This window comes from Aotus nancymaae, unplaced genomic scaffold (genome assembly GCF_030222135.1).
Source record: "Aotus nancymaae isolate 86718 unplaced genomic scaffold, 86718_ANA_hifiasm-v0.15.2.pri h1tg000016l, whole genome shotgun sequence".
NCBI lineage: Eukaryota > Metazoa > Chordata > Mammalia > Primates > Aotidae > Aotus > Aotus nancymaae.
The window spans coordinates 7,390,191-7,404,874 of NW_026988428.1; the positions used below are offsets into that span (position 1 = coordinate 7,390,191).

At 43.0% G+C, this 14,684-nt stretch overlaps 1 pseudogene; it reads left to right on the forward strand.

The window, feature by feature from the left end:
• The first annotated feature begins 2,825 nt into the window (after positions 1–2,825).
• On the forward strand, positions 2,826–3,084 carry LOC105728914 (small ribosomal subunit protein eS27-like; annotated as a pseudogene).
• The last annotated feature ends 11,600 nt before the right edge of the window (positions 3,085–14,684 follow it).

Consider the following 14,684-nt stretch of genomic DNA (forward strand, 5'->3'; position numbering starts at 1 on the left):
AGTGACACAATCTTGGCTCACTGCAACCTCTGCCTCCCGGGTTCAAGCGATTCTTCTGCCTCAGCCTGCTGAGTAGCTGGGACTATAGGCACATGCCACCAAGCCTGGCTAATTTTTGTATTTTCAGTAGAGCTGGAGTTTTACCATATTGGCCAGGCTGCTCTCGAACTCCTGACCTCGTGATCTGCCCACCTCGGCCTCCCAAAGTGCTGGGATTACAGACATGAGCCACTGCACCTGCATTTATCATTTCTTTGTGTTACAAGAAATCCAATTATAACCTTTTAGTTATTTTATTTATTTTTTATTTTGAGTCAGGATCTCTCTCTGTTGCCCATGCTGAAGTGCGGTGGTGAGATCTTGACTCACTGCAACCTCTGCTTCCTGGGTTTCAGCAATTCTCCCACCTCAGTCTCCCAAGTAGCTGGGTCTACAGAAATGCACCACCATACCCAGCTAATTTTTTATTTTTATTTTTTATAGAGATAGTGTTTCACGATGTTGGCCAGGCTGGTTTCAAACTCCTGACCTCAGGTGATCTGCCTGCCTCAGCCTCCCAAAGTGCTGGGATTACAGGCATAAGCCACTGTACTCACTCCTTCTAGTTATTTAAAAATGTACAAAAATTATTGTTGACTGTAATCATCCTGTGGTGCCATCAAATAGTAGATCTTATTCATTCTATCCAACTATATTTTTGAACCCCTTTCCCTCTCCACCGCTACCTTTCCCAGCCTCAGGTAACCGTCATTCTACTCTCTATCTTCATGACTTCAATTGTTTTAATTTTTAGCTTCCACAAATGACTGAGAACATGTAAAGTTTGTCTTTCTGTTCCAGGCTTACTTCATTTAACACAATGCCCTTAAGGTCCATCCATGTTATGGCAGGATCTCATTCTTCTTTATGGCTGAATAGTACTCCATTGTGTATACGTATCACATTTTCTTTATTCATTCTCTGTTAATGGATACTTAGGTTTCTTCTGAATCTTGGCTATTGTGAATAATGCTGAAATAAACATGGGAGTGTCGATATGTCTTCAATACATGGATTTTCTTTCTTCTGAGTATATTTCTAGCACTGGGATTGCTGGGTCATGTGGTAGCTCTATTTTTAGTTTTTGGAGTAATCTCTGTACTGTTTTTCATAGTGGCTGTACTAACTTACATCCCCATCAACAATGTACAAGGGTTCCCTTTTTTCAATATATTTGTCAGGGTTCATTATTGCCTGTGTTTTGGATAAAAGCCATTTTAACTGGGGTGGTTGTTTTAATTTTTGCAATTTGGAGGCTACTACCTAAAACCACACAAGACAAAAAGAAATACTTAAAAGATATTTTCTGATCATAGATCTCTGAATCTCAGTATATTAGCTTTTAATGATCAGAAGGTGATTCTGTGAAGATTCAGAATCATGTGAGCCATTGGGATGAAGGGACTAGTTTAGTTATATGAGCAAGGCAGATTAGGAGAAAAGGAAATGGTATTTTTTTGGGGAAAATGGATGTACAAAGGTATAAATTACAGAGAAGTGTGTACATTTGTTCATTCATTCATTCATTCATTCATTCAACAACTATTGGACATCTACTCTGTGCCAAGCACTTTGCTTGACGCTGGACTGTGATAAGTCTACAAGAATCTCAATAGAACTAATATACCTTAGTATATTACTGCATATTTTACAGATCCCATTTCATTCCATTTTAATATGAATGTACTATGCACAAAATTTAGTTTTATTTGGATGCAATTAGCAATCATCATTATTTTATTCAATTAGACAAATGTGTATGATCTTATAATTTTGGTCAATAATAAAAAACAATATATTTAGCTTTCATTTCAAGAGTACTATGTGTGATGATGTCAAATGCAAATCTAATTTCCCATTCAAATAGAGGGTGAGCTGGGGATATATATCTTATAATTCCCAAACTGGGGATTCTTATAAGAAAACTGGTCCTGAGAGAGAAAAATTTCTCTCCTTTTTCTCTCTCAGAAGAGCGAATGAATGAGCAAATGGGGATTTAATATCATCCAGTCTAGACATTAAGATTCAGACTTTAAAAATAGCCGCATAGGCCCAGCACAGTGGCCCATGCCTATAATCTCAGCATTTTGGGAGGCTAGCAGGCAGATCACTTGAGCCCAGGAGTTCAAGACCAGCTTAGAAAACAGGGAAACTCCATCTCTTAAAAAAAAAAAAGTTTCATGACTGTTACTGAGATCGTTTTGCTCTAGAATATTGTGTTCAACAGTCTTAGTATAAATGCCTACATTGTAAATTTAGAGTTTCCAGTGACTGCATTTTATTTTGTGTGGAAATTTGATTAGTAGAATCTGTGTTGGCTCACTGGAATCTGTAGGAAATATGAAAACTGTAGCAGCCCAATTGACTTTACTGACTTTTTTTTGGTAAAATGAACATTCCAAGATCCTGGTATATAACTTGTTGGCCTTATCACATTTACAGAAAAGTCTATGGATCTGGCCAGCAGCAGTGGTTCACACCTGTAATCCCAGCACTATGGGAGGCCAAGGCGGGCAGATCACCTGAGATCAGGGGTTGGAGACTAGCCTGGCTAAGATGGTGAAACCCCGTCTCTACTAAAAATACAAAAAAATTAGCTAGGCTTGGTGGCGTAAGCCTATAATCCTACCTACTCAAGAGGCTGGGGCACGAGAATAGCTTGAATCTGGGAGGCAGAGGTTGCAGTGAGCTGGCATCACGCCACTGCACTCCAGCCTGGGAGATGGGAGATAGAGCCAGATTCTGTTGCAAAAAAAAAGCCTTTCCGGCGGTGACGACCTACCCACGAGAACATGCCTCTCGCAAAGGATCTCCTTCATCCCTCTCCAGAAGAGGAGAAGAGGAAACACAAGAAGAAACGCCTGGTGCAGAGCCCCAATTTCTACTTCACGGATGTGAAATGCCCAGGATGCTATAAAATCACCAGTCTTTAGCCATGCACAAACGGTAGTTTTGTGTGTTGGCTGCTCCACTGTCCTCTGCCAGACTACAGGAGGAAAAGCAAGGCTTACAGAAGGATGTTCTTTCAGGAGGAAACAGCATTAAAAGCACTCTGAATCAAGATGAGTGGGAAACCATCTCAATAAACACATTTTGGATTAAAAAAAAAGAGAAAAGAAAAAGAAAAAGAAAAAATCTATGGATTTAATAGTCTTTAAAATTAATACTATTCTATTAAGCAGAATGATCCATGTTGGAAACAATTTTTCATGGATCTCTCACATTTCTGCATATCTCATGAGCAGAGAGTCACTGGTACATTTGTTCCAGACTATCTTTTCAAGGATATTTGTATGCTGAACAGCCTTGGAAGACAGAGGTAATAATTCCTTCTGGAGCAACAGGACACGCTTATTGTTGGCTCGTTTTAAAAGTGCAGGTTTCTCCTTCTTTTTTTTTTTTTTTTTTTTGAGACAAAATCTTGCTCTGTTGCCCAGGCTAGAGTGCAGTGGCTCAATCTCAGCTTCCTGCGACCTCTGCCTCCTGGGTTCAAGCAATTCTCCTGCCTCAGCCTCCTAAGTAGCTGGGGTTACAGGTGCCTGCCACAGTGCCAGGCTAATTTTTGTATTTGTATTTTTAGTAGAGATGGGGTTTCACCATCTTGGCCAGGCTGGTCTTGAACTCCTGATCTCATGATCCACCTGCCTTGGCCTCCCAAAATGCTGGGATTACAGGTGTGAGCCATCACACTCGGCTTTGCTTCTTCTCTTATAATGCAAACCACTGCATGTACTGTTGTCACCTGGTCCTTTTCCTGTCACCGTGGGGGGGTTTGAGACTCTGGGATCAAATGCAAAAAGTGATGAAATTCTGGTTACTGGTGTTAACATGAATAATAAAAATCCCTTATATCTGACCCAGGAATGTCATGTCTTCAATCAGAATTCCTAGTGGTTGGCTAACTTGTTAACTTGCAAGTAGGGTAAAATCTTAGATCCTTTACAGTTCTTGATTGTCAGTACAATAATTCTTTTTTGAGATAGTGTCACTCTTGTTGCCCAGGCTGGAGTGCAGTGGCACCATCTCAGCTCACTGCAACCTCCTGGTCCAAGCGATTCTCCTGACTCAACCTCCTGAGTAGATGAGATTACAGGCACCCCGCCACCATGCCTGGCTAAATTTTGTATTTTTAGTAGAGACAGGGTTTCACCATGTTGGGCAGACTGGTCTCGAACTCCTGACTTCAGATGATCCACCTGCTTCAGCCTCCCAAAGTGCTGGGATTACAGGCGTGAGCCACCACACCCAGCAGTCAGTACTATAATTGATAGTCAACTTTTTTTTGTCATGTGTACATGTAACTAATATGGCCTTGCTAGATGTATAACTAGTAAAAGAAAGGAAAGTGACTGCTAGTCTTCAAAAATAATAATTCCCTGGTGGTTTACTGGCTAGGAACCAAAAAAAAAAAAAAAAAAAAAAGGCTGGGCATGGTGGTTTACACCTGTAATCCCAGCACTTTGGGAAGCTGAGGCGAGAGGATCACTTGAGCCCAGGAATTTGAGATTTTTGAGATTACAAAGAGATGATTACATCAAAGAGATGATTACATCACTGCATTCCAGCCTGGGTGGCAGAGCAAGATGTGTCTCAACCAAAAAAAAAAAAAAAAAAAAGTAAAAAGTAGTGTCTTCTTTTTTTCCCGCACTACCCCCATTCTATCTAAATTGTTGACTATTGGCTACTAAGTATTAAAACAAAAAAAGAAAGTTGTAATTAAAAAAAATTAATAAATTGTTGACTAGAAGCCAACTCTGTTTAAGAAAAGCAGAAATCAGTGGAATAATCTGTCCTTATAAATTCCTTAGCTGACCAGAACTAGACATCACCAATTTCAAAAAAAGACATGAGCAAGCCAAGGCTGCTGGGACCTGCTGAGGGCTAGGGAGTGAATTGGGAGCTGGGCCTGGAATGGAAGATTTCTTTTTTTTTTGTTTTGTTTTGAGTTTCACTCTTTTTGCCCAGGCTGGAGTACAATGGCATGATCTCGGCTCACTGCAACCTCTGCCTCCTGGGTTCAAGGGATTTTCCTGCCTCAGCCTCCCAAGCAGCTGGGATTATAAGTGCCTGCCATCATGCCTGGCTAATTTTTTGTATTTTTAGTAGAGACGGGGTTTTACCATGTTGGCCAGGCTGCCTTGAACTCCTGATCTCAGGTGATCCACCTGCCTTGGCCTCCCAAAATGCTGAGATTACAGGCATGAGCCACCCTACCCAGCTGGAAGATTTCTTGTAATTCAAGTGTCTTCCAAGATGCTTGTTAAAGATGACTAGTATAGTATTTTCTTTTCTTGTTAGGTAGAAGTATCATATTTTATTTTTTTAAAAAATTTCAAAGATTTATTTTATTTTATTTTTGAGACAGGGTCTTGTGCTGTTGCCAGAGTGGAGTGCAGTGGTGCAATCTCAACTCATTGCAACCTCTGCTTTCCAGGTTCAAATGATTCTCCTGCCTCAGCCTCCTGAGTAGCTGGGATTACAGGCACTCGCTACCATGCCTGGCTAATTTTTTTGTGTTTTTAGTAGAGATGGGGTTTCACCATGTTGGCCAGGCTGGTCTTGAACTCCTCACCTCAAGTGATTCACCCACCTCGGCCTCCCAAAGTGCTGGGATTACAGGAGTAAGCCACCATGCCCAACCTATTTTTTGTTTTATTTTGAGACAGGGTCTTGCTATGTTGCCTAGGCTAGTCTCTCCCTCTTTTTTTCTTTTTTCTGAGATGGAGTTTTGCTCTTTTTGCCCAGGCTGGAGTACAATGGTGAGATCTCAGTTCACTGCAGCCTCCACCTCCTGGGTTCAAGTGACTCTCCTGTCTTAGCCTCCCAAGTAGCTGGGATTACAAGTGTACCCACCATGCCTGGCTAATCTTGTATTTTTTGTAGAGACAGGGTTTCACCATATTGGCCAGGCTGGTCTTGAACTCCTGACCTCAGGTGATCTGCCAGCCTAAGCCTCCCAAAGTGCTGGGATTATAAGAGTAAGCCACTGCCGAAGCATTATATTTTCTCCTTAACTTTTTTTTTTTTTTTGTAGAGACATGGTCTCTCTATCTTGCCCAGGCTGGTCTCAAACTCCTGGCCTGAAGCAATCCTCCTGCCTCAGCCTCCCAAATTACTAGGATAACAGGTGTGAGCCACTACACCCGACCTCTCCTTAACTTTTAAAAATGGTAAAATATCAGCTGGGTATGGTGGCTCATACCTGTAATCCTAGCACTGTGGGAGGCTGAGGTGGGTGGATCACCTGAGCTCAGGAGTTTGAGACCAGCCTCGCTAACATGGTGAAGCTCCATGCCAACAAAAAATACAAAAAATTAGCTAGATGTGGTGGTGTCCGCCTGTAGTTTCAGTTATTTGGGAGACTGGCATGAGAATCCCTTGAGCCTGGAGGTGGAGTTTGTAGCGAGACACTGAACTCCAGCCTGGGTGATGAGCCAGATCCTGTCTCAAAACAAACAAACAAACAAACAAAAGAGTAAGACTTCTGGAGTCAGCCAGTCTGGGCTTGTGTTCTGGTTCCACTTGTATAAACTTTGAGCAGATTACTTAACTTGTCCAAGTCTCAGTTTCCTTATCTTTAAATGGACATTATAACAATATTCCCTTATCACTAAGAATGGCTGTGATGATGAAATGAGATAATGGCACAGGGCAAGGCACATAGTAAGCTCTTATTAAGTGGTAATTTAATTTTATTATTATTAGATACTTTTTTTTTTTTCTCCATGTTGGTCAGTCTGGTCTTGAACTCCTGACTTCAGGTGATCCACCCACCTCGGTCTCCCAAAGTGCTAGGATTACAGGTGTGAGCCACCGCATCCGGCCTTCTTAATTTTTTTATGGAGACCGCAGATACTTGTTAAACATATGCCTGATGGCTGGGCATGGTGGCTCACACCTATAATCCCAGCACTTTGGGAGGCTGAGGTAGGAGGATTGCTTGAGCCCAGGCATTCAAGACCAGCCTGGGCAACATAGCAAAAGCCAGTCTCTAAAACAAAAACAAAAGAAAAAAAAAGAAAAGAAAAAGAAAGTCTAAGAACCAAGGATAATTATAATAGTAAACATTTATGAAAGACTTACTATGAGCCAGGCCTATGCTAAGAACTTTACAAACAGTAATCTATTTAATTCTTACAGCACCACTATGAGGTGAGTGCCAATATTATACCCAATTTATAGGTAAGGAAATGAGGAACAGAAGGATTAAGTAACCCAAGGTTACACAGCCAATAATGGTAAAGCTGGGAGTTAAACCCAGGATTCTGAATCTAAATCCATTTCTTTTTCCCTCCTTTTCCTTTTTTCTTTTTAGACAGGGTCTCACAGTGTTGCCCAGCATGGAATGCAGTGGTGTAATCAGTGCTCATTGCAGCCTCAACCTCCTGGGCTCAAGAAATCCTCCCACCTCAGCCTCCCGAGTAGCTGGGACTGCAGGAGTGCACCACTATGCCCAGCTAATTTTTTTTTTCTTTTCTTCTTTTCCTATTGCTTTGAGCAAAACCGGCTAATTTTTTTAATGATCTATAAAGATGGTGTCTCACTGTGTTGCTCAGATTGGTCTTGAACTCCTGGGAGATCGTCTTCCCACAGCCTCCCTAAGTACTGGGATTACAGGTGTGAGCCACTGCGACCAGCCACAGATTTAAGATGAGTAAATGCTCTACATTTGAATAGTAGTCCATCTATGTGGGTTGACAGATGCCTTTTTGTTTGTTTTTAAAAATGAGGGCCAACTGCTTGGGAGGCTGTGGTGGGAAGATCGCTTGAGCCCGGGAGGTTGAGGCTGCAGTGAGCCATGATTTCATCACTGCATTCAGTATGACAGAGTGAGACTCTGTCTCAAAATAAAATAAGATGAGGATGCTCTGTAGATGGAGCTCACTTTCTTTTTCTTTTTCTTTTTTTTTTTGAGTCAGAGGCTCGCTCTGTCACCCAGGCTGGAGTGCAGTGGCACGATCCTTGGCTCACTGCAACCTCCGCCTCCCAGGTTCAAGCAATTCTCCTGCCTCAGCCTCCCGAGTAGCTGGGACTACAGGTGCACACTGCCATGCCTGGCTAATTTTTGTATTTTAGTAGAGATGGGGTTTCACTGTGTTGCTCAGGCTGGTCTCCGACTCCTGAGCTCAGGCAATCCACCTGCCTCGGCCTCCCAAAGTGTTGGGATTACAGGTGTGAGCCACTGCGCCCGGCCAATGAGCTCACTTTCAGCACTACCTGTCTGGTTATGATATAATGAGTGGTCCCATTTGGACTTCCTGGCTGTCCAAATTTATCAGTCTGTTTCCAATCTATTCCTTCAACTAAACACAAGCCAATTTCATCTTGGAAAACTAGCTTGCACTCTTTAGAATTCTCTAGGGGGATTCTTCCATATTATATTTTAACTTGTTTTATGTTATCAGCGACCATATAAAAGGCTTTTAAGGTCTAATCAACTAGTTTTCTCCCTTGAAACTACTAGAAGAGGTAAGTGAATTACCGTCTAGCGTGGACAACACAAATAGCTTTTTTTTTCTTGCATTTTAACAACGCTGAAAATGTGATTGCATTATGATCTACAGGAAAGGGCAGTTAACACAATCATGAGTCCTGCTTCAGCTGTTCCCTAGCTGTGGGATCTTGGCAAGTTATCTTAGCTTTCTGAGCATTAAATTTCTTGTTTATAAAATAGAAATTATGACCTTGCCGGTTGTTATGAGGATTGTGTGAGATACATGTAGGCAATCAACACATGAACACATGTGGACATAAAGATAGTGTAGCTAATTTAGATAAGGGAGTCAGGGAAGGTTCCATCGATTTAATTTTCTATCTGTAGCCATCACCCCAAATACTGGAGGTAATTTCAGAGATTTCAGGTAATAAGGGGATAGGGAAAGAATTAGACTTTTAGACTCAGAAAATCTCTAGCCTACATCTATTTAGAATTTTACAACTTAGGCCGGGCGCGGTGGCTCAAGCCTGTAATCCCAGCACTTTGGGAGGCCGAGGCGGGTGGATCACGAGGTCAAGAGATCGAGACCATCCTGGTCAACATGGTGAAACCCCGTCTCTACTAATACAAAAAATTAGCTGGGCATGGTGGCGTGTGCCTGTAATCCCAGCTACTCAGGAGGCTGAGGCAGGAGAATTGCCTGAACCCAGGAGGCGGAGGTTGCGGTGAGCCGAGATCGCGCCATTGCACTCCAGCCTGGGTAACGAGCGAAACTCCGTCTCAAAAAAAAAAAAAAAAAAAAAAAAGAATTTTACAACTTATATTAAAGGCAATATACTCACCTTGTGCTGTGTAGATCTTGCAAAGTTCTCTGACCGAATGCAATCAGTTTCACTCTGACAAGACTAAAGACTATTCAAATAATGTGAATATAAAATATTATACAAATTTTATCAACTTATGGTCCATTTATACAAAGACTCATTGCCATAGGAGAAGCATCTCAATTATTTTCTAGGCTGGGTGCGGTGGCTCATGCCTGTAATCCCAGCACTTTGGAAGGCTGAGGCGAGCAGATCACTTGAGGTCATGAGTTTGAGACCAGCCTGGCCAACATGGTGAAGCCCCATCTCTACTAAAAAAATAAAAATATAAAAATTAGCTGGGTGTGGTGATGGATGCCTGTAGTTGAAGCTAGTCAGGAGGCTGAGGCTGCAGAATTGCTTGAACCTGGGAGGCAGAGGCTGCAGTGAGCCAAGATCACGCCACTGCACTCCAGCCTGGGTGACAGAGTGAGACTCCATCTCAAGAAAAAGAAAAAACCTTTTAGGGTTTGGACTTGAATTGTGATTCTGTTGCTCAGAAGCTGGGTACATTTCTTAGCCTCTGTTAAAAAAAGAAAAAATCTGATTTTTGAATACCTGCCAGCTTCCAGGAACTAGTCTAAGAAATTTTCTTATCTGTAAATTGGGAAAAGAATCTTAAAGATGATGTGTGGGCATGCATGTAACATCCTTAGGGCAGAAGCTGAAATATTCTAGGCATCCAATAATGTTAGTCCTTGTGATTGTCATTTGTCATCTTGTCTGCCAAGAAATATGACTCGCCACAGCACTACCCTTGCCATTTCCATTTAAAATGGTACTCTTCGGAAGAAAATTTGTAAACATGCCACCAATGCTCTCTTTTCTTAAATAAGTTGAAAATAAACTTAAATAAATTTCATCGAAATTTATTTAAAACTTTTAATTTTAGAATAATTTTAGATTTACAGAAAAGATACAGGATAGTACAGCAAGTTCCCCTGTGTCCTTTACCCACATCTCACATGACGATGGTACATTTGTCACAACCCAGAAGCCAACAATGATACATTACTATTAACTAAACCCCAGACTTTATTCAGATTTCACTAATGTCCTTTTTCTGTTCCAGGATTCAATCCACGTTGAATTTGGCATATGCTCCATTCTGCATTTGGCAGTCACTGTTCTGTTAGCTTTCTAGCCACCTCTGCTCATCGACAGGCCCCAGGAACCACTAGCTATGCTTTCATTTTGGCATTTGCAGCCTGCTGCCCTTCACTTTTTTTTTTTTTTTTTTTTTTTGAGACAGAGTTGCCCAGGCTGGAGTGCAGTGGCGTGATCTTGGCTCACTGCAACCTCTGCCTCCCAGGTTCAAGCAAGTCTCCTGCCTCAGCCTGTGGAGTAGCTGGGATTACAGGTGCCTATTACCATGCCAGGCTAATTTTTGTATTTTTAGTAGAGATGCGGTTTCACCATGTTGGCCAGGCTGGTCTTGAACTCCTGACCTCAGGTTCTGCCCACCTCAGCTTCCCAAAGTGCTGGGATTACAGATGTGAGCCACCATGCCCCGCCTGCCCTTCACTTTTTCTGGCCAATCGTTTTCTTACCCTCTGTTGGATAGAGGGTAAGAAAATAGAATTGATCCCTAACAGTGGTACTTACTAGCAGTGAAACCTAACTTAAATCCTTTAGAAATCCTCAGTTTTCTCATTTATAAAATGGGAGAGACAATAATTTCTACGTGGCTTGGTACACAATGACTCCATATTAAAACATGTTATTCTCGTTATGTCATTATGCTTTCTTCTTCAGATCATAAACCAGCCTAGCTGCTTATTTCTACCCTACCTTTTCTTTTTTTTTGAGCTGGAGTCTCACTCTGTCTCCCAGGCTGGAGTGCAATGGCATGATCTTGGCTCATTGCAACCTCCGCCTCTTGGGTTCAAGTGATTCTCCTGCCTCAACCTCCTGAGTAGCTGGGATTACAGGCACCTGCCACCACGCCTGGCTAATTTTTGTATTTTTAGTAGAGACGGGGTTTCACCATTTTGGCCAGGCTCGTCTCAAACTCCTGACTTCATGATCTGCCCTCCTCGGCCTCCCAAAGTGTTGGGATTACAGGTGTGAGCCACTGCGCCAGGCCTTTTTTTTTTTTTTTTCCCTGAGATGTTTTGCTCTTGTTGCTCAGGCTGGATGGAGTGCAATGATGCGATCTCAGCTCATTGCAACCTCTGCCTCCTGGGTTCAAGCGATTCTCCTGCCTCAGTCTCCTGAGTAGCTGGGCTTACAGGTGCCCATGACCACGCCCAGCTAATTTTTGTAGTTTTAGTAGAGTCAGGGTTTCACCATGTTGGCCAGGCTGGAGTGCAGTGGTGCAATCTTGGCTCACTGCAGCCTTGACCTCCTGGACTGAAGTGATCCTCCTACCTCAGCTTCCTGAGTAGCTGAGACTACAGGTGCACACCACCCCGCCTAGCTAATTTTTTGTATTTTTTTTTTTTTTTTTTTTTTTTTTTTTTTTTTTGAGACGGAGTTTCGCTCTTGATACCCAGGCTGGAGCGCAATGGCGCGATCTCGGCTCACCGCAATCTCCGCTTCCTGGGTTCAGGCAATTCTCCTGCCTCAGCCTCCTGAGTAGCTGGGATTACAGGCACGCGCCACTGTGCCCAGCTAATTTTTTGTATTAGTAGAGACGGGGTTTCACCATGTTGACCAGGATGGTCTCGATCTTTTGACCTCGTGATCCACCCGCCTCGGCCTCCCAAAGTGCTGGGATTACAGGCTTGAGCCACCGCGCCCGGCCAATTTTTTGTATTTTTTTGTAGATAAGGGGTTTCGTCATATTGCCCAGGCTGGTCTCAAACTCCTGGACTCAAGTGATCCTCCTTCTTCAGCCTCCCAAAGTGGTAAGATTACCAGCCTGAGCCACTGCACCCGGCTAGTGTCCCTACTTTTTGAATCCTCTCATGATCTCAAATGTTACTCAGTTTGCTAGATGGGATTTGCTGACTCAGAGACTGCTGCTTAATTACTGCAGCAGTTTAAATGCTCCTTTCAAAAACACTTAGCTAGTTTCCTTCTTTTATAGAAAAATTTGGAAAGTACATGGTACAAAGGGAGAATCTGAAATGCCAAATTCTAAAGTTTTCTTCTCAATCCTCCCCCACCCTTTATTTTGGTGTTTTTTATTCCTAGAGCTGCCTCCATACTGCCTGCAAAGAGGGGAAGGCCCATGCATCTGCCACCAGCCGGAGAGGGCAGAGCTGACAGCTGTGATCTAGAACATGCGATTTTGAGGATTCAAATCATTTTCAGTGGGCTGTGCTTGGGTCACGTGACCTAATCAGGAAATTTCATGCAATCTGACATTTCCCCTCAGAGTTGCTTAGGAACCTAAGGAAGGCTCTGGCTCTGAATGGCAGGATGGTAATAAATTAGTCGGTCCCCGGCCTAGCCATCTGGCTTAAGTAAATTAAGAGTATAACCCATATGGGATTTGTCTAAAATAGCGATTCTCATTTTTTTCCCTCATCTCGTTTTTTTTCTCTCTTCATCTGGGTCTTTAAGTGGGTTTAACTTTGCACAGAATAACCGAGCTGACTTTACCCTCTGCTTTTTTGTATCTCTCACTCCTCTCTCCATTCAGGCAGCAAAACTCAGTCTCCTGTAGCCCACTAATGAGGCCCTCTTTAATGGCTGATAATCTTAAACATCTTATTTTGAGAATTGCCTGCTTTGAGGTGAGCGTGTTTGACTCAGTGCAGCCTCCACCCTCTTTGTCCAGCTTCCTTTAGTCTTTCTCCATCTCAGGCCCAGTCGACTCTGGGATTAGAGTTTCACCCATTCTCTCTCTTTTTTTTTTTTTTTTGAGATGGAGTCTCCCTCTGTTGCCTAGGCTGGAGTGCAGGGGTGTGATCTTGGCTCACCGCAACCTCTGCCTCCCAGGTTCAAGTGATTCTCTTGCCTCAGCCTTCTAAGTAGCTGGGATTTCAGGCACGCACCTGGCTAATTTTTGTATTTTTAGTAGAGACAGGGTTTCACCATGTTGGCCAGGCTGGTCTCTAACTCCTGGCCTCTAGTGATCTGTCTGCCTTGGACTTCCAAAGTGCTGAGATTACAGGTGTGAGTTACCATATCTTAATCTAAATAAATTATTTTTATCATGCCATTCTTCTGCTCACAAATCTGCCCTGCTTATGGGAGGAGCCAAATGTTTCTACCTCAAATTCCTCCATTAAGTTCTGACCTGCCTTTAACTCTCACCTCCTTCCTGTAGCTTGACCCTCACTGGAGACAGTCTGAGCTCTTCCCTTCCTCTGGAAACCTAACTTGTCCTGCCCCACTTATTTTAGTGTTTAAAGATTACACTCTGAAGCCAGGCCCAGTGGCTCACACCTGTAATCCCAGCACTTTGGGAGGCTAAGGTGGGCAGATCGCTTGAGCCCAGGAGTTCAAGACCAGCGTGGGCGACATAGTGAGACTTTATGTCTACTAAAAATAAAAAATTAGCTGGGTGTAGTGACACATCCCTGTGGTCTCAGCTGTTTGGGAGGCTGAGGTGGGAGGATCACTTGAGCTTGAAAGGTTGAAGCTGTACTGAGCCAAGATTGCACCACTGCACTGCAGCCTGAGCAACAGAGCAAGACCTTGTGTCAAAAAAAAAAAAAAAAAAAATTACACTCTGATCTATATCTTTGTTGAGCTGTTTGGTGTTTCTAAGTGTAAGCTGCTGGAAAGCAGCCGTACTTTCATACTTAGCACGTTCCTGGGTACCTGTAGGTGTTCACTACATACTCAGTGAATGAATGAACGACTCTGCATAGTTATGCTTCCAGTGGGTAAGACAAATAGTTAACAAGACAAATAAGTAAAATATATAGTAGATGAGGTGGTGATAACTGCTATGAAAAGAATTAAGCATAGGAGGAAAGGGTGTTGCAAATGCAAAGGGAAAAAATGATGGTCAGGAAAGGCTTCCAGGGGATTTGCATTTGAGTAAAGATGTCATAGTGGTGAGTCTGAATTCTGAAAGGCAGTTTTAGTTATTAAAAAACAAACAACAGGCCGGGTGAGGTGGCTCACGCCTGTAATCCTAGCACTTTGGGAGGACGAGGCGGGTGGATCACGAGGTCAGGAGATCAAGACCATCCTGGCTAACACGGTGAAACCCCGTCTCTTACCAAAAACACAAAAAATTAGCCAGGCGTGCTGGCATGTGCCTGTAGTCCCAGCTACTCGGGGTAGTTGGGGGAGTGGGGGAGGTCAAGGAGACAAGAGAATCGCACGAACCTGGGAGGCGGAGGTTTCAGTGAGCCGAGATCTTGCCACTGCACTCTAGCCTGGCAACAGAGCAAGACTCCATCTTAAAACAAAACAAAAAAACAAACAAACAACAAACCAGA